Below are 19,582 nucleotides of genomic sequence, written 5' to 3'. Positions count from 1 at the left end.
AAAAAAAAAGAACATTTATTTCCTCCAGGAAAGTCAATAGTGTGATGGTAGATTTAATCCAAAATATGTAAATAAATATGTCATATGTAATAAAATACAAATATTTCAGACAAAATTTTAATAGGTCAAAACCAAAATAATTACTATTTAAAAGAAGTAAATTTTAATACATACAAAAAGTGTAATGTACAAGGATGAGAAATGATACATTGAGCAAACCCTAACCCAAAAAAACTTACAAGACAAAATTGACCTTAAAGAAAAATGTTACTCATAAGCAACAGGATTAACTCTTAATTATAAAAATAGTCCAATCTTCAGAAAGATATAATCATTTTAACTGTGTATATTTTTAATAACAGAACTTCTAAATATAGAAGCAAAAATGGACAACCTGCAGAGTATTAGATATTTTAATATATATAATTAACAAAGGATATATATCCAGAAAATATAAAGAACCATTGTATGCATTAATTAAAAGAGACAACTCAGTAGAAAATTGTTCAGGAGACTTCTCCAAACATGTCACAAAAAAAATACCCAAATGCCCAAAAGATATTTGAAAACATGTTTGATCTCAATGATAATCAAGAAAAGAAAATTAAAACCACAATTAGATACCACAGTACATCCACCAGAATCAGAAATTATATTAATAAAAGCATAACAAATTCTGGACTCACTTCTCTGAGTGAAACTTATTGTTTAATTTTTCTTTCCAATTTTTATGTTAGGTTCAGGAAGTACATGTAAACATGTTCAGGTTTGTTATATGAGTAAAATGCATGTTGCAAGGATTTGGTGTCCACATTATTTTGTCACCCAGGTAACAAGCATGTTACACAATAGATAACTTTTTCTATCCTCACACTCCTTCCACCCACTACCTTCAAGTAAGCCCCAGTGTCTATTGTTTTGTTCTTTGTGTCTATGTGTGCCCATTTTATAGCTCACACTTATCAGTGACAACATGTGGTATATTGTTTTCTGTTCCTGTGTTAGTTCACTCAGGATAATGGTATCCAGCATCATCCATGTTGTTGCAAAAGACATGATCTTATTTTTCTATGGTTGTGTGGCATTCCATGGTGCATATGTACCACATTTTCTTTATCCAGCCCACCGTTGATGGTAATTTAGATTGATTCCATGTATTTGTTATTGTGAATAATTCTGTGATGAACATATGCATGCATACATCATTATAGTAGAACAATTTATATTTTAGAGGGTTTACACCCAGTAATGGGATTGCTGGGTGGAATGGTAATTCTGTTTTAAGTGCTTTGAGAAATTTCCAAACTGCTTTCCACAGTGGCTGAACTAACATACATTCCTATTAGCAGTGTATAAGTGGTCTCTTTTCTCTGCAACATGGCCAGCATGTTATTTTTTGACTTTTTAATAAGAGTCATTCTGACTGGATGAGATGATATCTTATTGTAGATCTGTATTTTTCTTTTCTTTTGGTGAGGGAGGAGACAGAGTCTCACTCTGTGGCCCAGGCTGGAGTGCAGTGGTGTGATCTCTGCTTGAGCACCTCCACCTCCTGGGATCTCATGGACCTTTAAGTTTAGGAGACACTAGAAACTCATCAGTCTTCTGGTAGGCCACCATGCAAATTAACATATTAAAACAAGTCCCAACAAAATATTATTGCTTGAAAGTGAGGAAAAAATAAGGATTTTCTAAGAAATTGCAGGGCACAGAAGAGTAGCTGGGATTACAGGGGCCCACCACCACGCCTGGCTAATTTTTGTATTTTTAGTAGAGACAGGGTTTCACCATGTTGGCCAGACTGGTCTCGAACTCCTGACCTCAGGTGATCCATCGGCTTTGGCTTCCCAAATTGCTGGGATTGCAGGCATGAGCCACTGTGCCCGGCTGGATCTGTATTTTTCTAATGAATTATCCGATCTGAAATTTAAAATAACTATGATTAATAATATTCTAAAGGATAGCAATTTCAAAGATTGAAGGAACATCAGCAAACAGATGACAGAGAGCTTTGGAAGAACTGGCAACTCAAAAAGCCAGAGTCTCTTCTTATCTCCAAATGACTGCACTAGTTCTCCAGCAATGGTTTTTAACTAGGCTGAAATGTCAGATGTAGAATTTAGAAAATGAATAGGAACAAAGATCACTGACAGGAGAAAGTCTACACCTAATCCAGTGAATCTAAGGAATACAATAAAATGATACAAGAGAAAAAACATGAAATGGTTCTTTTAAGAAAGAACCAAACTGAACTGATGGAGGCAAAAAAACTCATTTCGTTAATTTCATAATTCAATTACATGTATTAACAGCAGAATTGAACAAGCCGAGGAGAGAATCTCAGGACTCAAAGACTGGTACTTTAAAATAACTCAGTCAGACAAAAATAAAGAAAAAATCAATAAAGAAGAAAGAACAAAGCCTCTGATAAATAAAGGATAAGGTAAAAAGATCAAATCTACTACTCATTGGTTTTTTAAAGAGAAGGGTAGAAAGCAAGCAACTTGAGAAACATACTTAAAGTTATCATCTACAAAAATTTCCCCAACATTGCTAGAGAGGCCAACTTCCAAATCCACAAAATGCAGAGAACCCCTGTGAGACAGAGAACCCCTGTGAGATACGATATTAGAAAACCATCCCCAAGATACATATTCATCAGATTGTCCAAGGCCAAAATGAAAGAAAAAATACTAAAGGAGGCTAGTAAGAAGGAGCAGGTAACCATCAGGCTAACAGCAGATGTTTCAGCAGAAACGTTACAAGAAAGAAGAGATTGGGGGTTTATACTCTTAAAGAAAAGACATTCCAGCCAAGAACTTCTTAACCAGCCAAAGTAAGCTTCATTGGTGAAGAAGAAATAAGATCCTTTTTAGACAAGCAAATATTGAGGAAATATATTACCACCAGATCTTTCTTAAAAGAGGTCCTTGATGGAGTGTTAAATCTGAGAAGAAAATAACATTATTGGCCACCACAAAAACATACTTAAGTACGAAGACCATTGACACTGAAGCAACCACACAATCAAGGCTGCATAATTACCAGCTGACACATGACGGCAAGATCAAACCTGCAAATATCAATATTAACTTTAAATGTGAATGGGATAAATGCCCTTATTAAAAGGGAAAGTGGCCAATAGGATAAAAAGACATGACCCAACTGTATGCTGCCCACAAGAGATCCATCTCACATGAAATGACACCCAGTGACTCAAAATAAAGGGATGGAGAAAAATCTACCAAGGAAAAGAAAACAGAAAAATAAAGCAGTTGCTATTCTAATTTCAGACAAAACAGATTTTAACAATGATTTGAAAAGACAAAGAAGGGCATTATATAATGGTAAAGGGTGCAGTTTAACAAGAAGATGCAATTATCCTGAATATATGTACACCAAACTCCAGAGCACCCGCTTCATAAATGAAGCTCTTAGAGACATATGAAGAGACTTAGATAACCACACAATAACATCCAAAGACTTTGACACCCCACTCACAGGTTAAACAGATCACAGAGACAGAAAACTAACAATGATGTTCAGGAGCCTTTTCATAAAGACCTGGAGGTGGCTGAACTGTCTGGCCAAGAAACACGTTACTATTTTCACAGAGTACCCTACGTAGACAGAGCTCCCTTAATTTTCCAATGCAGTGTTTAGTGCATGAGGCTTTTGGCTTGACATCCACTAGGAAAAAGCTAAATGCACATCAATTAGCTATGATTATTGTTGGAAGCATGGATCAGAAGAAAGTGTCCTTGTGCACAGGGAAGACTAAGGAGTGACCTGTAGCTTGCACTTGTTGCCTGTCCAGAGTCAATCTTTGACTTTCCTCTTCCCAATAATCTGTGAGTTCTGACTGGGTATACATGTAATTCAAGGACCGACTCCACCCCTGCCTCCAATGTGCTCTGGCACTAGGTTAAGTCAATCGGTGCTTTTTACCCTCACTCCCTACCACAATAATTGAATCATTGTGGACATGTAACCCTACATGGTCTCATCAGAATGATTCTCAATAGTCTTGTTTTGAAACCTCAGACAAAAACATTATTCTTTGAAACCACAGGGTGATATATGGATGTATGGCCCAGACTTGATATTGACAATTTTGCTGAGAGGTGGGAAATTGACCTAAGCATGAAGCCAACACACAAAGGAGGGTAGACTAATACACTGCACAAGGGAACACAAGAGTTGGGGCTGGAGCCTCCATGGCATCTAAACATCTAAACCAGTAGTTCCAGCCTTGTGTGAAGCTCACCTCAACTCTGTAGTCTTCAGATGCATTAGCCTACATGTTTTGTTTTAACTTTCCCTGTGTGACAAATAATGTACGCCTCCCTCCTCCCCCTCCTCTACATTTAGAAACAGACAAAAAATGATTTAATGCCACAAAGACCACTGTTTCTCCAATTCAGATTGTAATTTAGACAAGTAAATGATCAAAATCCTTTACTCTGAGCCCTGGAAATGAAAGATGAAAAATGAGGAGAGAAAAACAAACCAGGCCATTCATGGGGAAAGGGATGGAAAAATGAGTTGGAGAGAGGCAATAAAAACCTTTCTTGTCTTGACTAATATATGAAAAACACTGGCACAACCAAGTAAAAAAGATAAGATCCCCTCTCACCAGGAATTTTTGCTCCTCCTTATGGTACTTAGGCAAACAGTTTTTCTAGGCTGTAAGAAACTGACACTGAGTTGACAAACCTTGATGAATACCTCATAGGCTGTGGCATTCAGTGCTACTATTTTGGCCCTTATTGTGCAAAAGAAATACGTTAATACTCTGTCTAACATTGTTAATACTCTGTCTAAATACATTAATACTCTGTCTAATGAAGTAGTTCCACTGTCAATTATTGCTTTTGCTACAAAGTCACATAATTTTCTCTGTTACTATTACTCTCTTTTCATGCATGAAGATGTTTTTGAAAACAGATTTGCTACAGCAACAATTCTCTGCTTTACACAGGAGGGGCTCCTAAGTGCCAGCCTCTCTATATATGAACAGGGCTGTCATTTTTGTCTCACCTGTCTAGAGTGATCCTAGGTTCCTATTCCAAATGAGCTACCATTCACAATTATTTTATTCAGCCAATTATTTATTAAGTATCTGGCCTACACAGCACTATGCAAGAGATTAGCAATACCTGCGGAAGATGTCCCTGCCCTTGAACACAGCACATAGGGACCATCATGAGAGCACAAAGGTAAGATACACTGGTTAAACTTTCCATTGGGAAGAGGAGGCTTCACTGAAAATTAACATTCAAATCGTGCTTTCAAAGAAGAGCAGGTGCTTGTCACCATATGAGTTCTAGGTAGGGGGATCAGTGTGCACAGAGGCCAGAGCCCTGAAATAGTTTGGCTTCCTGGGGAACCTGGAAAGATTTTGTTATGATTCTATCCCAGTGGGGGAAGTGACAGTTTCATTTGGAGAGAGAGAAGATCCTGGATGTGCAAAATGTGGAATTCATAGGGCTTCCAATGCTTCTTGGAGACACTGGGCTTTGTCATGGAGGCAATGTGCAACCACAGGGTTCAAGCAGCACAGTGACAAAGTACCATTTCTATTCCAAAGGTTCCTATTATAGAACTGAATGTAAGGTTAAGGAAAGGCAAATAAAGGTCAGAAAATGCAAAATAATAAGACAAGGGATTGAATATTAACATTAGGCAACACAAGATCTAAGGAAAATTCTCAAATATGACAAAGGAGCTCATTTATAATGATGCATTGTTTAGAATCTTATGATCAAATAACATAATATTCTACTAATAAAAAAAAATTTCCTAGAGTATAAGAAACTAACAAAAACACAGTAGTCATAAAAATTTTTAACAAATATGTTTTGAGGGATATAAGCCAAAAAAGATGATTAGAATTATAAAATACTTGAATGAATCAACATTAACAAAAGCATGCTTTTTAAGAATCCTGATACACTGACAACATTGACCATATATTAATCCCAAATAAAACTTTACTAAATTAAAACAAAAAATCCAGGCCATGTTAACTATTCAATAAAACAAAAAATTTGTATTACTTACAATACAAATATTTTTACAATATAAAAATGTTTTATAATACAAAAATATTTGTATTGTAAATGATACAAATATTTGTTACCAAAATAAGATTAATGTTCAAGCCTAATGAACATTTATAGGTTTTTAATTGTTAATAACCAGATTAAAAGCCTAAAGTAAATATATCTTGTTCATATTAAGACAACAATATAAAGTATTCAGTAGTTCACTTAAGTGGAAACATGAAGAATTTTATGAGAAAAGATACACATTTTTAATTTAGAAACATAGAGACAACTTTATTGACATATTTCTGGTTGTCAGCTATTCCAAATTTTTTTCAGATGTAATATAATATACTTTCAAATAAATTTCTTGTGGAAATTGACTTAATGTTTTTATGTTCATATGGACTGAGTATGACTAGCCAAAAGTATTTTAATAAAGACTAATGTTGAAGTAAAGACAGTACCATCAGAAATAAAAATGGAAGGTACAATAACTAATACAACTGATGTGTTACTTGTGTTGAAATAGACTGAATGTCAAGAAAATGAGAATAGAAAGCCCAGACAGTAATCATAGAAAAAGTAAAAATGGATAAAGTGCATGACCAGACATTTTAACTAAAAAAAATAGACACGGCCACACATTTATGCATGAAAAAATGGATTTGAAAGCAAATAATTTGTATAATGAAATAAACAAAAAGTGATGTGTCTTGAAAAAAAAAAAAAAAAAAAAAAAGTGGTTAGTGGAGAAAGCTCTGAGATTACTGCTAGAGAAACAACTAAGATATGAAAGTCCCTGGGAAAGAGGAAGCTGGGACAGGACACACACTGCCGTTTTCATAGGATCAGCATGAAGAGTATTAGAGTTCAAGTTCCCAGGGACATGAGTTCAGTAAGGCTCTGTGATAGCTGTTATGTGGTCTTTTAGGGGCTGGCGGTGAAATGCAGGCCCTGCTGTCTTCTGATTGCGTCCAGTCAGAGTGCACAACAATTATGGTGGTGGTGCAGCATTGGTATATTTCCTTCAAGGCTGGAGAGACAGCCAAGTGAGGAAGACTGAAGTAGAAAGCTGAACATCGAAGTTGTATCTCTTGACATCCTTTGTCTTTACTTATGTTTTAAAAACCCAGGCCCAGATAGCTCCAACACAAAGTTTCTCCTGTACCTGGCATTTGGAATCTTGTATTATTGGTTCAAAGGAAGTACTGAGGAGGCCTAAGTGCACAGGCCTGGGACTGATCCTGTAACAAAGGTGATCAGATGACACTCAGGCCCAACTGGTCTCAGTCAGTTACTCAGGGTTGAAACTAAATATAGAAAACCAGAGAATCAGGACTATAGCTGTCTACTATGCCCTGAATAACTCAGTTATATGGATTGTATCTGGTAGAAATCCTATGCAGTGAGTGTTAATGTCATCCTTTGTGGAGGCTCTCGATTGGATCTTTAATCACTTACTCTTTTCATCAAGAACTTAGTTGCTGATTCTATTTGCAAATGATCTAAAACCAAGATGCATAATTTATAAAATGAGAGTGTCAAGATGGAAAGTACAACCCAAAAGTCTGGAACGTGAGCATTGAAATACAGATCAAATTTAATCGGATAAAATTAAAGCCCAAAACTTACATTTAAAAATAAAATCACTTGCACGAACCTGAGATGGGACTAGAACTTGTTTAACAGAAGTTCATCTGAGAAAGGCCTGGGCCTTTTAACTTAGCTGAAAGGATAGAGACAGAAGCAAAAGCCTCATCCAGAAGTCTGCCTTTGCTTCTAGAGCAATGGATCTCAATCTTGTCTGAGCATTGGGATAACTTAGGAAACTTTAACACATGCTAACACATAAGTCCCATTACCAGGTATTCTGATTTAATTAATATGGACTATGGCTGGAGAGACAAAATTTTTTGTAGCTCTTCAGCCGATTCTACCATATAATATAGTCAATATTGCCAATTACTGCTGTAAGTCTGTAGATGTCAAACTTGAGTGTGTATCAAAATAATCTGGAGAGCTTGTTAAAACACATTGCACACCCAAAGTGCCTGATTCAGTAGGTGTGGGGTTAGGGTATTTGCATCTCAATCACAGTGTCGAGTGATACTGATGCTACTAGTCTGGGAACCACAGTTGAAGAACTACTGCTCCAGAGCTCCAGACAAACCAAGAGTTCTCCAGATGCAACTAAAGGCTCTTTAATTCTACTGTTGGTTTTGAGCCAGGAAGCATAGAACCTGGCTCTGTGCCTATCTTCTCTTCTGAGTAGTATTTATTCCATAAGCTCTGGCCTTCTCTTTACATCTTCACATTTGTGTCTGGTGGGCAGGGCCAAGTTGGACTTAGGGATACTAAACTGATACCCTTTATTGTAAGGACAGAGAGCAGAATGTGATGTCATGATGCTGCTTCAGGTTACTAGAGGAGACAATGACTTCAGTTCAGAACCAGCTTAAAGTTATAAATCTCTCAGGGATTAATTGTCCCCAGAATGTAAGCTAGAATTTACTTTGCAATCTTTCCCCAATTTCTTCCCCCAAAGTAACGTATCTTCGGGAATCAATTAGGATAAATGAGCAATGGAAACCTCAAATTCTGGCATCAGAAACATTCTCCTAGCACTCGTGGCATGGCCTGTTCACCATTGACCACAAAGACGTGTAGAAGGTGGTGCACAGTTTCGAGGAGTCCAGAAATCCAAAGAGTTTCTCTTAATAATTGCTCTGTAGTCCCGATTGTTGTCATCTCCTTCCCTCTTTCCATTATCCTCCCTACCCAAATGTCTTCTCATGAAACTCCTAGCCCTGGATAAGCTTTTTCCTATACCTTCAGAACCATCACCCCAAGTTCTCTCATCTTCAATATGCTTGTGAATTCTGTTACTGTTATTTTATTTCTTATACATGGCATTTTCCAGTCAGTTTCTTTTGGGTTGCCTTTCTGTACACTTAGAAATAATCATCATCTTTACATTACTAAGAACTTTCTTAGGACACACATTAATCCTTACCATTCTGCAATTTAATCATTGTTAAGTCAATTGCATACGACACAGAACAATTTACATGATTCACATCCATGAAGTGCTTTAACATATGAAACAAAGGGGGGGGTCAAATAAATGCCAGTGTTTTAAGTTATTATTGATATGTGTCTGTGCTACTGGTAAGGTGCTATCTGTGGCACATTTCACTAGACCATCACAGCTCCTTTTGTGCTCTCTTCCTTCCTTTGGTATCTTCATATCTAAGTTTATTTAATCTGCCATAGATATGTGTGAAAGGAACATGCTTTATCTTGAAGCCAGGGAACTTAGGCTCCAATCCTGCATCCTGCACATCCTGGCCCTTTGACCAAGTGGCCTGAGGTTGAGCAATGTCCTGAATGGCCCTGGGTTACCTTCCTGTGAGTGTGTGACTCATGGGATGAACTCAGACCTGAAAACGCCACTTCCTTTTTTGTACTAGAGTAGTGTTAAAGTCAATGAGACACTCACTGAAAAGTTTCTTAAAACACACACACACGTGCAAGTGCACACACACACACACACTCAGTTCTTACAATATAGAGACGCTGTGCTTAGGGCTGTATCTAAGAGACTTGATTTACATCTTATAAAGATAGACATCAGAGTTAGAAGAGACATGGAAATCTTCCTACACTGAAATATTAGAAGATTGTGGCCCAGGGAAAGACAGTGATTCACATGAATCATGACGGTAATGAATGTATAACCCAGTTTTTCTTACTACCCTCTTTGACATTGAAGTGTCATATTTAATTGAACCACAAGAGAGAGGCAGTAGACAAGAGAAATGTGCTCTGAATTTCTACTTATCTGGTGTCTTCTGTGAGGACTTTATGAAAAGCCAGCCCCCAGCTCTGGTCTTGTGTACTAGCTCTGGGTTTGGTCCCTTTTCTATTTCATATTCTCTGGGAATCTAGGGACACAGTAAGTCATCCTTCTGACTCAGCTTTTTCATCTGCTAAATGTAGATATTATTTAGATCTTATCCTTATATTGAAAGGTGTTTGTAAGGATAGTTGAGAATGAATATTCAAAACATCACAAGTTGATTTTCAAGATAATGTTAAAGTGCTTTAATTTCAAATGGTGCTTTTTTGTGCCATCCTAACTTTATACCACTTTTTTATCCACCCCCATTCTCTGCACTCTGAGTGAACTGAAAGATATAGTTTAGATTTTGTCTAATTGTTATTTACTGTAGTTCCACTCCCTTCTTCTGTCTTTCCCTACATTCTGGAAAATGAGAGCACATGCAGGATGGAGGAGGGTGTGGACAGAGCTGCAGGGAGAGGCTGAGACTACACATCTCATCTGGTCTCATATTCTGAAAGATCTAGGTTATGAACAGGACAATCAGAGACATTGCCATGTCCTCCTCTCTGTTTTTTGGAACATGGCTCTTATTGCAGAAGATGAGAGTTTGGGAAGGCTTCAGGTGGCACCATCTGTGCCTGGCTTCTTCCCATCTTGGTGGAGCAGCCACTAGCCTCTCATACAGGAAATAGGACCCTGTGAGCCTCCTGTATGGTGATGGATGTATAGATCACAAATTAAGAAAATATGTCAATGAGAGATTTTAGAATGACTCATATGGTTTCATGGATCTGGAATTGAATTTGAAGGTGAATGAGAATGAGCCAGCTTAGTCATTTCTAGTGAAGCTGACTGATGGGAATGAACCAAGCATTTATTTTCCAATGCCATAGAGTAGGTCAGTGAAAGCTGGGTGGAGAGAGAATTAAAAAAAAAAAAAGTGGAGACCAGGCATGGTGGCTCATGCCTATAATCCCAGCACTTTGGGAAGCTGAGGTGGGAGGATCACCTGATGTCAGGAGTTTGAGACCAGCCTAACTAACATGGAGAAACCTTGTCTCTACTAAAGGTACAAAAATTAGTCAGACATGGTGGTGTATGCCTGTAATCCCAGCTACTTGGGAGGCTGAGGCAGGAGAATTGCTTGAACCCGGGAAGCAGAGGTTGCAGTGAGCCAAGATCACTCCATTGCACTCCAGCCTGGGCAACAAGAGTGAAACTCTGTCTCAAAAAAAAAAAACAAAGTGGAATAAAGTTAAGACTTCTGAACATTTCTCTAATACTCATTCTCATGGGCCATTACCATTTTTGGAGTGTTTCTCTTTCCCTTTATTTTACACAGAATAGAACTTCACTGACTACTCCTTAGATTTTTCCTGTCCTGCCTCCCAGTGGAACTTTACTCATATTCCTTTTCATGCCAGTAACCCCCTGGTGTTGCTTGAGCACCTCCTAGGGTTCTCACTCTTTACTCAAAATGGATAATAGAGAAATTTCCTCAAAAGAAATTTAGGTGAAAAAATTGAATAATATGGGTGAACTATTATTCTGACCTCATAACGCTGAGATAGCGAGTGGAACCTGTGGGGGTTCAGCCAGGTTGGTGAGAGAAATGGTAAAGTTGTAGGAAATAGTCACAAACCTTGGAAGGCTGGGGTCGGGGGTTGTATAGTTTCAGTAAAAGGTCTGGCTAAAGGCAGCCTAATCCTCTTTACCTTAATTATGTTTAGATAATTGTTTAGATCCTTTCTAAACAATTAGTTAATAGCAGAAAAGAAAATAACAAGGGAATGTAGAAGAGTTTATCTAAATAGCTTGTTTACTCATGTGGTCATAAAAGTAAACTTTAATCATTCACAGGCAGGATGGCTCTCTTGGTAGGGGTCAGCAATGTTAATTACCTTTGTCATTTAATCTGTACTAGATAAATATGAACTTCACTGGCTGACAGAGGCAATGCTGCAGACTGAGGCAGCAGAGCCCCTTATTCATCTGTCATGCAAGCCAGGGTCTGCGGGATGGACTGTGGCAGGAACCAAGTATTTATTTTCTTGAACCTGAAAATACACACCCCTGGCAGTTATCTGGACCAACAACTGGTAAGAGCAGAGCTCTTGAGGTGAGCATGTTCCTGTGCTTCTGAGGAAGCTGTGTGTCTAGAGACACATTGAGACTGGGATAGGGAGAGGAGAAGGCAATGTTGTCTGAAGTTTGTGGGGGGCGGAATTATAAAAGGACTTGAGGCTTATTAAGGATATAAGGTTTATTCTGAGTGAGATAGGAGGCATTGGAAAATTTTAGAAAAAGGAAGACAGGATATAACTTGCATCTTAACAGGATCATTCTGGCTGCCTGTCACGGTAAGAAGAGACAGAAGGGAGGTGAGAAAAGATGTGGGGAGAATAGTGAGGAGACTCTGGCAGTTGTCCAATAAAGAGGATGGTGGGTTGGGTTGTTGGGACACAGCATTGCTGCTCATTCAAATCCTGAGAGTTGGATCCCTACAATTCTCTTTCTTTTACTCCCAATAGTCAGTCATTTTGAAGGATCATGTATCAGTAAAGGTCTCCCCAAAAAACATAATTTGTCCTATGTGACCTATTTAAGGGATTTTTATGAAGACCTCACAGAATTTGGGCACAGTTAAGGAACAAAGAAGAAAAAGCAGGAAGGGTTTGAAAGAGCTCATAGTATTATGGGAGACCAAAAAAGAGCAGAAGTCTTGAAAGAAGAGTTGCTTTGTGGTATAATTGTGGAAGAAGTAGCTACTTTCAGAGGCTGTGTCAATGCAGAGAGAATAGGAGAAGCAATGCTTTGTCCTTTCTCTCCTTAGAGCCTGTAATTCTCCAAACGAGCCTGAATGGTTTGCTTTATTATCACAAATTTATAGTGGATTTGAGATTTTCCTAGAGTCACACAATTGGCAAATGGCTGAATTGTCTTGAGGTCAGACCTGCTGATTCTTAGCCCTGTGGTCTTTCCATTACACTACATGGTGTCCCTCTGGAGATAAACAATTACATGAGACTTGGCTTTGACACACAGAGATAACAAATAGGGAAAGTTGGAAGTATAACTGGGTGAGAAGATATATTGTCTGCTCATTCCTGTTTTTCCCCTCCAAAGAGAAATAAGAGCTGGCAATAGATATAAATCATGGATTAAAATGTTTTCTTTTGCTGATAGTGTTCCATTGCTCTTCCTGATGTTTTATGCAGTCTTTAAAAAAACTTTTATATTACATCAAGGGTACAAGTATAGTTTTAAAATTATCTGTACATCAAACCTCTGTGAGATGCAATTTGAAAGACAAATGTAGGCACCAACCTCCCAGGATTTCAGTGAGCAGCGATGCTGCATCTCAACAACCCAACCCACCACCCTCTCTCTTGGACTACTGTCAGAGCCTTCTCACTATTCTCCCCTTGTCTTCCCTCATCTCCCTTCAGTCTGTTCTTATCACAGTAGGCAGCCAGAGTGACCCTGTTGAGATACAAGTCAGATCCTGTGTTCTTTTTGCTGAAAATCTTCCAGTGCCTCCTATTTCACTTAGAATAAACCTCAAGTCCTTAATAAGACCTCAAGTTCCTTTACAATTCAGCTTCCAGGCACCTCAGATAACATTGCCTTCTCCTTTCCATATCCTGGTCTCAATGTGTCTCCAGACTCACAGCCTTCTCAGAAGCACACAAAATGCTCATCTCAAGAGATTTGCACTTGCTACTTCTTTGGTCCAAACAACTGCCAGTGACCTCTAAGGATTTGTATTACGAGGTTCAAGAAGATAAATGCTTACATATCACACAGTTTGGTGTACAAATTATTTTATTTCCCAGATAATAAACATACTACTCAATAGGTAGTTTTTTAATCCTTAGACTCTTCTCACCCTCTACCCGCCAGTAGGAACCCAGGTTTGTTTTTCCCTTCGTGACCATGTGTACTCAATGTTTAGCTGTCACTTATAAGTGAGAACATGTGATAGTTTTCTGTTTCTGCATGAGTGTGCTTAGGATAAAGGAATCCAGCTATATCCATGTTGCTACAAAGAACATGATCTCATTCTTTTTCATAGCTGTGTAGTTTTCCATGGTGTGTATGTATCAATTTTTTTCCAGTCTACCATTGATGGGCATTCAGTTTGATTTTATGTCTCTGCTATGAACATATGTGGACATGTGTATTTATGAAAGAATAATTTATATTCCTTTGGGTATTTACCTAATAATGGGATAGCTGGGTTGAATGGAACTTCTGTTTTAAGTTCTTTGAGAAATTGCCACACTACTTTCCATAAGGCTGAACTAACTTGCATTCTCACAATCAGTGTTTGTGTTCTTTTTTCTCCACAACCTTATCAGCATCTGTTATTTTTTGACATCTTAACAATAGCCACTCTGAGTGACATGAGATGGTATCTCATTACAGTTCTGATTTACAATTCTCTAATGATTAGTGATGTTGGTTTTTTAAAAAATGTGCTTGTTGGCTGTGTGTATGTCTCCTTTTAAAAAGTGTTCATTGCAGCACTGTTTACAGTAGCAAAGCCTTGGAACGAACCCAAATGCCCATCAATGATAGACTGGACAGGGAAAATGTGGCACATATACACCATGGAATACTATGCAGCCATAAAAAATAATGAGTTCATGTCCTTTGTAGGGACATGGATGAACCTGGAAACCATCATTCTCAGCAAACTAACACAAGAACAGAAAATCAAACACCACATGTTCTCACTCATAGGCAGGTGTTGAACAATGAGAACACATGGACACAGGGAGGGGAGCATCACATACTGGGGTCTGTGGGGGGGAACTAGGGGAGGGACAGTGTGGGGTGGGGAGTTGAGGAGGGATAACATGGGGATAAATGCCAGATATAGGTGATGAGGAGGAAGGCAGCAAACCACATTTCTATGTCTGTACCTATGCAGCAATCTTATATGTTCTTCACATGTACCCCAAAGCTTAAAATGCAATAAAATATATATTAAAAAAATAAATAAATAAAAAGTGTCTGTTGATGCCCTTTGCCCATTTTTTAGTGGGGTTGCTTTTCACTTGTTAATTTAATTTCCTTATAGATTCTCAATATTAGACCTTTGTCAGATGCATAGTTTGCAAATACTTTCTCCCGTTCTGTAGATTGTCTGTTCACTCTGTTGATAGTTTCTTTTGCTGCGCAGAAGCTCTTTAATTAGGTCCTACTTGTCAATTTCTTTTTATTTTGATTTTTTGTGATTGCTTTTGACGTCTCTGACATGAAATCTTTGACATTTTTTGTGATTGCTTCTGCCATCTTTGACATGAAATCTTTTCCAGGGCCTATGTCCAGAATGGTATTTCCTAGGTTATCTTTCAGGGTTTTTGTATGTTTAGGTTTTACATTTAAGTCTTTAATCCATGGTTAGTTGATTTTTGTATATGGTGTAAGATAGGGATCCAGCTTCAATCTTCCTTACATGGCTAGCCAGTTATCCCATTACCATTTATTAAATAACGTTCCTTTCCACAATGCTTGTTTTTGCTGACTTTGGCAAGTATCAGATGATAGTAGGCATATCACTTTCTTTCTGGGCTCTCTATTCTTTTCCATTGGTCAATGTGTCTGTGTACCCTTACCATGCTGTTTTGGTTATAGTAGCTTTGTAGTACAGTTTGAAGTCAGGTACCATGATGCCTCCAGCTTTGTTCTTTTTGCTTAGGATTTTTACGGCCATTCAGGCTCTTTTTTGGTTCCACATGAATTATAAAATAGTTTTTTTTCTAATTCTGTGAAGAATGTCATTGGTAGTTTGATAGGAATAGCATTAAATCTGTAGATTGCTTTCAGCCATATGGCCATTTTAATAGTATTGATTCTTCCTATCCATGAGCATGGAATTTTTTTATTTGTCTATGTCATCTGTACTTTGAGCACTGTTTTCTAATCCTTGTTGTACAGATCTTTTACCTTTCTGGTTAACTGTATTCCTAGATATTTTATTTATTTATTTATTTATTTAGCCTATTGTGAATGATTTGGCTCTCAGCTTGGATGTTGTTGGTGTATAGAAATGCTACTGATTTGCAGACATTAATTTTGTATCTGAAACTTTGCTGAAGTGGTCTATCAGATGTAGGAGGTTTTGGGCAAAGACTATGGGGTTTTCTAGGTTTAGAATCATATTGTTCGCAATCAGAAATAGTTTGACTTCTTCTTTTCCTATCTGGATTCATTTTATTTCTTTCTCTTGCCCGGTTATTTTGTTTATAACTTCCAGTACTATGAAAAGGAGTGGTAAGAGTGGGTATCCTTCTCTTGTTTCAGTCCTCCAGGAGAACATTTCCAGTTTTTGCCCATTCAATATAGTATTGGCTGTTGGTTTGTTATAGATGGCTCTGATAATTTTATTATTTTGAGGTATATTTCTTCAAAGGATAGTTTGTTGAGGGCTTTAACATGAAGACATGTATAAATTTGTCAAAATCCCTTTCTGCATCTATTGAGATAATCATTGTTTTAATTCTGTTTAAATGGTGAATTACATTTATTGATTCACCTTATGTTAAACCAACCTTGCATCCAAGAGATAAAGCCTACTTGATTATGGTGGATTACATTTTTGATGTGCTGCTGGATTTGGTTTGCTAGTATTTTTTTGAGGGTTTTTGAATCTCTGTTCATCAAGGCCTGAAGTTTTCTTTTGTATGTATGTATCTCTGCCAGGTTTTGGTATCAGAATGATGCTGGCCTCATAGAATGAGTTAGGAAGGATTCCTTCCGCCTCAGTTTTTTGGATTAGTTTTAGTAGGATGCTATCAACTCTTCTTCATACATCTGGTAGAATTGAGCTATGAATCCATCTGGTCCAGAGCTTTTTTTGCTTGGTAGGCTTTTTGTTATAACTGAATTTCAGAACTTGTTATTGGTTTCAGTTTCTTCCTGGTTCACTCTTGGGAGGTTGTATGTGTCCAGGAATTTATCTATTACTTCTAGGTTTTCTAGTTTGTGTTCATAGAGGTGTTCATAGTTGTCTCTGAACATTTTTTGCATTTCTGTGCGATTAGTGATAATGTTGCCTTTTTGTTTCTGATTGTGTTTTGGATCTTCTCTCTTTTTTTCTTTGTTAGTCTAGATACTGGTCTATCAATCTTATTTATTCTTTCAAGGAATCTCCTCCTAGATTTTTTGATGTTTTTATGGTTTTTCACATTTCAATTTTGTTTACTTTAGCTCTGATACTGGTTATTTCTTGTCTCTGCTAGCTTTGGGCTCTTGTTTCTCTAGTTTTTCTGTGTGTAGTGTTAGGCTATTAATTTGAGATCTTTCTAACTTTTTGATATGGGTATTTAGCACTGTACATTTTCTTCTTAATACTGCTCTAGCTATGTCCCAGATATTCTTGTATGTTATATCTTTTTTATCATTAGTTTCAAAGAATTTCTTGATTTCTGACTGAATTTCATTGTTTACCCAAAAGTCATTCAGGAACAGATTGTTTAATTTCCATTTAACTGTATAGTTTTGAAAGATCTTCTTGGTATTTATTTAAATTTTTATTGCACTGTGGTCTGACAGTATGTTTGGTATGATTTTTTTAACTGCTGAGAATTATTTTATGCCTGGTTGTGTGGTTGATTTTAGAGTACATACCATGTGCACATGAGAAGAATGTATATTCTGCTGTTTGGGGGTGGAGAGTTCTGTAGCAGTCTGTTAAACCCATATGGTAAAATATTGAGTTCAGATCCTGAACATCTATTCGTTTTCTGCCTCCATGATCTGTCTAATACTGCCAGTGGGGTGTCAAAGTCTCCTGCTATTACTGTATGGTTACCTAAATCTCTTCATATGTATCTAAGAATTTCCTTTATGAATCTGGGTGCTCTGGGTTTTGATGCATACATATTTAGGGAAGTTAGGTCTTCTTGTTGAATTGAACCTTTACCAATATATAATGCCCATCTCCGTCTTTTACAATTATTGTTAATGTCTGTTTTGTTTGAAATTAGAATAGCAACCACTTCATTTTTCTGTTTTCTTTTGCTTGGTAGATTTTTCTCCATCCCTTTACTTTGAGGTTTCATTTCATGTGAAATGGATCTCTTGTGGACAGTGTACAGTTGGGTCCTGCTTCTTTATCCAATTTGCCACTCTGTGCCTTTTAATTGGTGCATTTATCCCATCCAATTCAAATTCAAGGTTAATATTGATATGTGCAGGTTTGATCTTGCCATCATGTTGTCAGCTGGTTATTATGTAGACTTGATTTTTTGTCCCAAAATTTGGACATGCAGGCCTAAACAGAGCTTCCCAGCTTATCAGGAGCAGAAGCACAATAGGAACACATCAATTATAACTGACCAACTGCTGGATGCTCAATGTGGACTAACTTGGGAGTTGAAAACTCCATGAGGCCCAGTCTTGGGGAAGAACTCAAACACTTGCATGGCTTTTACCTCAAAGTGTCCTTACCAGGTACTTAGTGTAAAGAACAGAGTAAAATCTTCTTGTGTTTCTGGTTGTGGAAGGTAATAGAACCATTTTTGAAATACTCCAGGGCATTCTGTTGTCTTTAACCAAAAAGTCTGCCCTCAAGGGAAACTATTTTTTTTTTCAGATTCTTATTGATTTGGGTAATATCAAAATATAACTAGTCTTGGAAAAGGTAAATACACAACTCCACCTTCTTCTAGCCTTCTGTGTGGGGTAATTGAATATTCAGCTACATCTCTCTCTAGTATCCTGCCTGACCTAAGTTCAAGTGGGGGATAAGGAGCACTTATAAAGTTGATAGCTGAGGAGCACAAGTTGCTAAAGGGCTGAGACCTAATTGTGGTACTAGAGAATGTTTCTCCTCGCTCCACTCTACCATCAGATCAATCGGAATCCTATATGATAACAGGAGATTACAGTGAATGAACTGTAAACCTCAGATGCTATTCAAGAAGTGATGCCTAGGGAAACCCAACAATAACAGGAGAGACCAAAACAAGAACGCTACAGGAAATTTCAGGCTTTGACACAAATAGCTACAGCAAACAGTAAATACAGCCTAACCTCTAGCCAGGTAAACTTAACACCTTACATAAAAAGCCTTATTTACTTCAGTTCCTTTTACGTTCAGCTATCAAGAAAAAATTACAATGTATGTTAAAAGGTAAAAGACAAAGTGTGAAGATACAAAGCAAACAACAAAACAAGATACAAATGTGGCAGAAATTTTGGAATTATCAGATTAGAAATTCAAAATAACTATGATTAACATTATAAGGACTCTAACAGGAAAAGTATACAACATGCAAGAATAAATGGATATGATAAGCAGAGAGAAGGGATTTCTAGGAAAGAATAAAAAGGTAATGCTAGAAATATAAAATACTGTAATAGAAATTTTAAAAAGTCTTTGATTGTCTATCAGTATACTAGAGGTGGCAGAGGAAAGAGTCAGTGAGCTTGAAGATATGTCAATATAAATTTTCCAAACTGAAAAGCAAAGGAAAAAAAAATTTATACACCATGGAATATTATGCAGCCATCAAAAACGATGAGTTTGTGTCCTTTGTAGGGACATGGATGAACCTGGAAACCATCATTCTCAGCAAACTGACAGAAGAGCAGAAGATCAAACACTGCATGTTCTCACTCATAGGTGGGTGTTGAACAATGAGAACACATGGACACAGGGAGGGGAGCACTACAC

General features: G+C 37.4%; 1 protein-coding gene across 1 annotated transcript in view; it reads left to right on the top strand.

The window, feature by feature from the left end:
• The first annotated feature begins 11,881 nt into the window (after positions 1 to 11,881).
• The window catches only part of LOC108282845 (membrane-spanning 4-domains subfamily A member 4A-like), a 43,734-nt gene continuing 36,033 nt past the window's right edge, over positions 11,882 to 19,582 (top strand). The window contains exon 1 of the mRNA XM_037727988.1: positions 11,882 to 11,993. The gene's annotated coding sequence lies outside the window, so the exon portion shown is untranslated. The remainder of the gene's footprint in view (positions 11,994 to 19,582) is intronic.

This window comes from Cebus imitator, unplaced genomic scaffold (assembly GCF_001604975.1).
Source record: "Cebus imitator isolate Cc_AM_T3 unplaced genomic scaffold, Cebus_imitator-1.0 Scaffold253, whole genome shotgun sequence".
Taxonomy (NCBI): domain Eukaryota; kingdom Metazoa; phylum Chordata; class Mammalia; order Primates; family Cebidae; genus Cebus; species Cebus imitator.
Note: the sequence above shows the minus strand (reverse complement) of the source record. Positions and strands in the feature narration are given on the sequence as shown.